General features: G+C 39.9%; 1 long non-coding RNA gene across 1 annotated transcript; it reads right to left on the bottom strand.

The window, feature by feature from the left end:
- Positions 1–1,020: 1,020 nt before the first annotated feature.
- LOC121399684 lies at positions 1,021–2,814 on the bottom strand. Its single transcript, XR_005965256.1, has 2 exons — positions 2,729–2,814; positions 1,021–1,085 (listed from the first exon to the last, which is right to left on the bottom strand). It is a non-coding gene; the product is annotated as an uncharacterized LOC121399684 (long non-coding RNA).
- Between the last annotated feature and the right edge of the window lie 4,360 nt (positions 2,815–7,174).

Below are 7,174 nucleotides of genomic sequence, written 5' to 3'. Positions count from 1 at the left end.
CTCCAAATTGATTGTAAGAAGCCCACATGGGCTAAAACACCAATTTGGCAGGTTGAATATTCAAATTTGAATTTTCAAAGGGACAGTACATGATAAATTTCAAAATTCTAATTTCTAATTTTTTTAAACTTGGATCGAATTTGGACTATTCCATAGTCAACTTACACTAAATAAACTCGAATAACTCAGAATAAACTATGCCTTTAAAGGCCAAATTTATCAAGGGTCAAAGTAAAAATTCAAAGTAAAAAAATTCAAATCATGAGCTATTTTTATGTACTTCGACTAGGGAATAGTCCAAAGTTGAATCGAATTTGAAAAAAATTGTAAAAATGCGAAATTTATCATGTACTGTCTCTTTGAAACTTTGCCATCTAAAACCTGCCCATTGAATTGCTGCTTTAGCCTATGGGGGACCTCCTAGAACCTATTTAGAGTTAATTGGTGATACTTCAAATTGAATTCAATGAAATACAATCTCACTTTGATTCAAACTATTCGAATACAGTCTATTCACCCGCAGGAAAAAAACATTGATTTTTTTAAATAAATTTTGGTTGGTCTGTTTTTAAAGTTTTTCAAAGTTATAGGAGTTCAAAAAATCTCCCATTACTCCCTATTTAACTTGATAAATCTGCCCCTACGTGTTAGAAGCCTATTAATAGAATTAAAATTTGTTTAGATTTAGAGATTTCATCAAGCTCAACCATGGCGTAACTACTGTATATATAGAGGGAGACTCCCCACTTCCCCCAACACGGGGGTCTCCTTTAAGGAGAAATCTCCCCTCCCCCAGCGACTTTCCTAATTGAGAGCTGGGGGACTGACAAAAGCTGCTGAGCAGGTGGGGTGGCTGTGGGGCCCCTGTTAAGATTAAGACTATGGCATCTTACAGCAGCCCCTCTGGCATTTGCCACAAGCTATAGATTGCCAGTCTGGCCATGACATTTTTGGTCTGGCACCTTCCCTCCATGAAGGTCACAAATGAAATGGATACAGTAGAAAGAAGCGAGTCCTTACCTTGCGAAAGCAAGAAAAACAAGATTTGATTCTCTTCCACATTTTGTGAATGAAGAAATTTCTTTCTATGGAGACAAAACAAAAACATCACATCAGTCATCTCTTCCATGCACAATACCTATACACATATATATATATATATATAGAGAATGGATAAAATATCAGCAGCAAATGATGGTAGGCTGGACCACGTACAACACCACAGTTCAAAATCCAATTTTCTGTAATTCTAACTTACTCAAGACACCACTAAGGGGCAGATTTATCAAAGGTCGAGGTGAATTTTTGAATGAAAAAACTTTCAAGCTAATTTTCATGTACTTCCACTAGGGAATAGTCCAAATTTGATTTCATTTTGAAAAAAAATCAAAAATTCAAATATAGAAATTTATCATGTACTGTCCCTTTAAAAATTTGACTTCGACCATTAGCCATCTAAAACCCCCAAATTGCTGTTTTAGCCTATGGGGGACCTCCTGGAACCTATTTGGAGTCATTTGTAGGACTTAAGTTTTTTTGGGGAAAAACTTTGAATTGAATTTGATCGAATGTGATTTTAATTAGATTCATACAATTTGAATCGAGCTGAATACAGACCTATTCTATTAAAAACTGACTTATTCACTCCAAAAAAAATACAACTTAATTTGGTTGATCTTTTTGAATTTGAAGTTTTGCAGATTCAAAATTCGGCCCAAGATTAATCTGTCCCTTAAATTCTCAATTTGACCCTTGATAAATCTGCCCCTAGACGTTCAATTGTTTTCTTAAAAAAACTCCCATTTGAGCTTATTGCGTATATTTGAATTTATTACAGTAAAAAAATTCACATAGATTCTACCTTTGATAAATCTGCCCATAACAGTCTTATATTCCACATAGTACCAGTGTTAAAATAGTTTTGAAATATGTTTTCCTTCTAATATCAGGAGTTGTACTCACCTCAGTCGTCTGAAAAAGAATGAGAAAATCTGAGCTGCTGCTTGAGACCTTAACTCTGCCTATTATGACATCACACTGTGCATTGTGACATCACAAAGGCAGCCCAGGTGTGGGCGGGATCATATTACAAGTGCGAGATTCCCACCATTGTGACATCACACGTGCAACCCGAGGTGGGAAATGTAGGTCAGTGATGTAGATAAAGGTTGGTGGGTTGAGTGGATTCCAAGTGAAGTATAAGTGTTATAAATGTTTAATGGATTTCATTATCCACAAGCCCCCACCTAAAATAAAAGTAGGGAATGTGGCAATATTGTCTGTAGCGCTGAGCCCCAAGGTGATGGCACCCAAGAGAGACCCCCACTTGCCCCCAACCCCCGCTCATCCCCCAGCACCACCTGCAACTTGTGCACCAAATCCCCCCACAGCCAGACAGCAGTTGATGAGTTGAGGGGGGGGGGTTGAGTGGGCCAGAGCTACAGAAGGGCCAACATTAGGCAGACATAAGAGGTACATCACATGCCTCGTACCCCCCAACCATTGCACCCCTAACCTAAATATCTGCCTCTTCTGCCCACCCCTAGTTCCAGCCCAGATTTTGTGTTTCTAATATACAGTGACCAAGCGCAACAGCCTCCTTCAAAATCATTCCAACAAATTCTAAATGATTCCCAGTAGCACCAGCAGTCTCTAAGCCCCACAGTAACAGTATTAATAACATTCCTTTTGCTCATATTTGTACCCAACGATCCCGACTTGTACTCACCTCAGTCTCCTGACAAAGAATGAGCCAATCTGGGCTGCAGCTGGACACCTTCATTCTGTCCATTATGACATCACATGACATCACAGTGACATCACCTAGGCAACCAAAGTCAACAGAAGTACATAATGATTGTTGGGCGGAGTTATAAAATACACTGGTGAATTAATGCCATAAAGAAATGATGTATTTGACATAACCCAATAAAGTGTAAGCTCTTCATCCCACTAAGCGATTAGACAGCACAGATGTCTGTACTGTTACTGTATAACTCAATAGAACTGTAGCCTGTGTATGTTTATACCTTGTAAATCACTGAGTACAATTGTGTCGCTATAGAAGTAAATTCAGAAATACTTGATAATAAACTGATTTCAATTGATGTCAACACTTTATTGTTACAACTTGTTGTCCCAGCATTTTACTACATTGCCAGTGTTGTAGGAAATTTGGGGTTTTGCTGAAAATGTGACAAATGTGACTTTTCACAGTGTAAAAGGGATTCCCCATGGAGTAGTAATAATGAGCTTTAGTAACTGATCTAATGCTCCCATTCTCCTCTCTTCTATCTCTCCTATAATATGGATATGGCTCCTATCAGCCAAAAATGGCTTCCACCCCCACAGCTGTGGCTAATTCAGCTCCCACTCTGGATGGGGGGTTCCCACAAATATGATACCTAATGAAAAAGTTAAAGTATTTTGCATATTTTTATAGAGGACCTGTTATCCAGAATGCTGAGAACCTAGGTTATTCTGGATAAAGGATCTTTCTGTAATTTGGATCTTCATACCTTACGTCTCCGTAGTTTGGAGCTTTCTGGATAATAAGATTTCTGGATAATGGATCCCATACTTGAATGGCTTAAAAATATTTCTGGAATTAAAAGTCAATTTGAAAATCTATAGAGTTATAAAAAGTCATTTAGTTTTGGTGCTTAGGGACTGACCAAAATAATAGGTGTAACAATGTGACTATAAGTCCCAGTTCATAATCAGGTGATTCTTTTTGCTTCTGTTAATAGAATAGTTTATTCCATTTACCCACAAAACATTTACAGAATTGTTTTCCTATTTGTAACTGTGCGGAACTAGAAATAGGATTATTCCTGAATCATCACTATGCTATCTATACTATCTATGGACTGTGGCTCAGGTATATATATATATATATATATATATATATACACACACACCCAGGTTCTATCTAAATGTGCATTTCATAAAAAAATTAAATTCAAGTATAGATGCACACCGAGATTTGAAAATAGTTAAAAACTGTTCTTGTGTCATAATACATGTGATACGGATAATACAGGATTAAAGGGGGAATATAGTAGATAGGGATACTACAGGGTTCAATCAGATACAGCAGATAGGGATAATACAGGGTTAAAGGGGGATATAGTAGATAGAGATATTACATGGTTATAGGGGGGGTATAGTAGATAGGGATAATACAGGGTTAAGGGGGGATATAGTACATAGGGATTATACTGGGTAAAAGGGGATAAAGTACATAGGGATAATACGGGGTTAAAGGGGGAAATAGTAGATAGAGATAATAATGGTAAAAATGGGGAATATAGTAGAAACGGCTAATACAGGGTTAAAGGGGTCAATTGGGGAAGATAGCAGATAGAGATAATACATGGTTAAAGGGGGAATATAGTAAATAGGGATAATACAGGGTTAAATGGGTGAATTGAGGAAGACAGTAAATGGGGATAATACAGGGTTAAAGGAGGGAATATAGTAGATAGGGATAATACAGGGTTAAAGAGGATATAGTAGATAGAGATAATAAGGGTTAAATGGGGAATATAGTTGATAGGGCTACAACAGGGTTAAATAGGCTAATTGGGGAAGATAGTAGATAGGGATAATACAGGGTTAAAGGGAACATAGTAGATAGGGATAATACAGGGTTAAAGGGGATATAGTAGATAGGGATAATACAGGGTTAAATGGGGAATATAGTAGATAGGGATAATACGGGGTTAAAAAGGGATATAGTGGATAGGGATAATACAGGGTTAAAGGGGATATATTAAATAGAGATAATACAGGGTTGAAGGGGTGAATTGGGGAAGATAGTGGATAGGGATAATACAGGGTTAAAGAGGGGATATAGTAGATAGGGATAATACAGGGTTAAATGGGGAATATAGTAGATAGGGATAATACAGGGTTAAAAGGGGATATAGTGGATAGGGATAATACAAGGTTAAATGGGGAAAATAGTAGATTGGGATAATACAGGGTTAAAGAGGATATAGTAGATAGGGATAATGCAGGGTTAAAGGGCTCAATTGGGGAAGATAATAGATAGGGATAATACAGGGTTAAAGAGGAGATATAGTAGATAGGGATAATACAGGGTTAAAAGGGATATAGTAGATAGGGATAATACATGGTTAAAGAGGGGATATAGTAGATAGGGATAATACAGGGTTAAAGGGGGAATATAGTAGATTGTAATAATACAGGGTTAAAGGGGATATAGTAGATAGGGATAATACATGGTTAAAGAGGGGATATAGTAGATAGGGATAGTACAGAATCCTGCACAGGTCCATTATTTGGGACCCGAACCCGACCCGCACCCTGCAATCCGCAAACCAGGATCCGTAACCCGCATTCTTACCCACTTGGACCCGCAAGTACCTTATCCACAACCCAGACCTGCGACCCGCTGACCATCAAGAATCAGGAAGTGCTGTCATTATAAACCGGAAGTGACATCATCGGACTTAGCTATGATCTGGGGAAAAAGGCGTAAAACAGGAAGTGCTGTCATTGTACACCGGAAGTGACATCATCAGAAGTAGACGTGCCCCGAATAATGGAGCAAATATTGATATTGAGAAGACCTGCATCCCAGCCCACGTTCCACAAACACGTAGAACCGCTGACCCGCGGGTATACCCGCATCTGGAACGTCTTCACACAAACCGCAGGGTACCACAGGTTTTAACCCGCTGCAGGACTCTAGCACAGGGTTAAAAAGGGATAAAATAGATAAGGATAATACAGGGTTAAAAGAGGGATATAGTAGATAAGGATAATACAGGGTTAAAGAGGGATATAGTAGATAAGGATAATACAGGGTTAAAGAGGGATATAGTAGATAGGGATAGTATAGAATCCTGCACAGGTCCATTTTTTGGGACCCGAACCCGACCCGCACCCTCCAATCCGCAACCAAGACCCGTAACAGGCATTCTTACCCGCTTGGACCCGCTAACCGACCCGCAAGTACCTTATCCGCAACCAAGACCTGCGACCTGCTGACCATCAAGAATCAGGAAGTGCTGTCAGTATAAACCGGAAGTGACATCATCGGAAGTAGCTATGATCTGGGGGGAAAGGCGTAAAACAGGAAGTGCTGTCGTACACCGGAAGTGACATCATCAGAAGTAGTCGTGCCCAGAATAAAGGAGCAAATATTGATATTGAGAAGACCTGCGTCCTGGCCCATATCCTGCAAACACGCCGACCCGCGGGGATACCCGCATCTGGAATTTCTTCACAGAACCCGCAAGGTACCGCAGGTTTTTGCATGTAACCCGCGGGTACCCGACCCGCTGCAGGACTCTAGTACAGGGTTAAAGAGGGATATAGTAGATAAGGATAGTGCAGGGTTAAAGAGGGATATAGTAGATAAGGATAATACAGGCTTAAAGAGGGGATATAGTAGATAGGGATAATACAGGGTTAAAGAGGGGATATGGTATATACGGATAATACAGGGTTAAAGAGGGGCTATAGTAGATAAGGATAGTAAAGTGTTAAAGAGGGATATAGTAGATAAGGATAATACAGAGTCCTGTACAGGTCAATTTTTATGGACACAAACCCGACTCGCACATTGCAATTCACAACCAAGACCCGTAACCCGCATTCTTACCCGCTTAGACCCGCTACCCGACCCGCAAGTACCTTATCCGCCACCCAGACCTGCGACCAGCTGACCATAAAGAATCAGGAAGTGCTGTCATTATAAACCGGAAGTGACATCATCGGAAGTAGCTATGAACTGGGGGAACATTGTAAAACAGGAAGTGCTGTTATTGTACACCGGAAGTGACATCATCGGAAGTAGACGTGCCCAGAATAAAGGAGCAAATATAGATATTGAGAAGATCTGCGTCCCGCAAACACGCAGAACCGCCGACCCGCAGGTATACCGGCATCTGGAACTTCTTTACACATCCCGCAGGGTACCGCAGGTTTTTGCGGGTAACCCGCGGGTACCCGACCCGCTGCAGGACTCTAGTACAGGGTTAAAGAGGGATATAGTAGATAAGGATAGTACAGGGTTAAAGAGGGATATAGTAGATAAGGATAATACAGGGTTAAAGAGGGATATAGTAGATAAGGATAGTACAGGGTTAAAGAGGGATATAGTAGATAAGGATAGTACAGGGTTAAAGAGGGATATAGTAGA

The sequence above is a fragment of the Xenopus laevis genome, chromosome 2L (genome assembly GCF_017654675.1).
Source record: "Xenopus laevis strain J_2021 chromosome 2L, Xenopus_laevis_v10.1, whole genome shotgun sequence".
NCBI classification, from domain to species: domain Eukaryota; kingdom Metazoa; phylum Chordata; class Amphibia; order Anura; family Pipidae; genus Xenopus; species Xenopus laevis.
The sequence above is the reverse complement of the archived record's forward strand: the minus strand, read 5'-3'. Positions and strand labels throughout refer to the sequence as shown.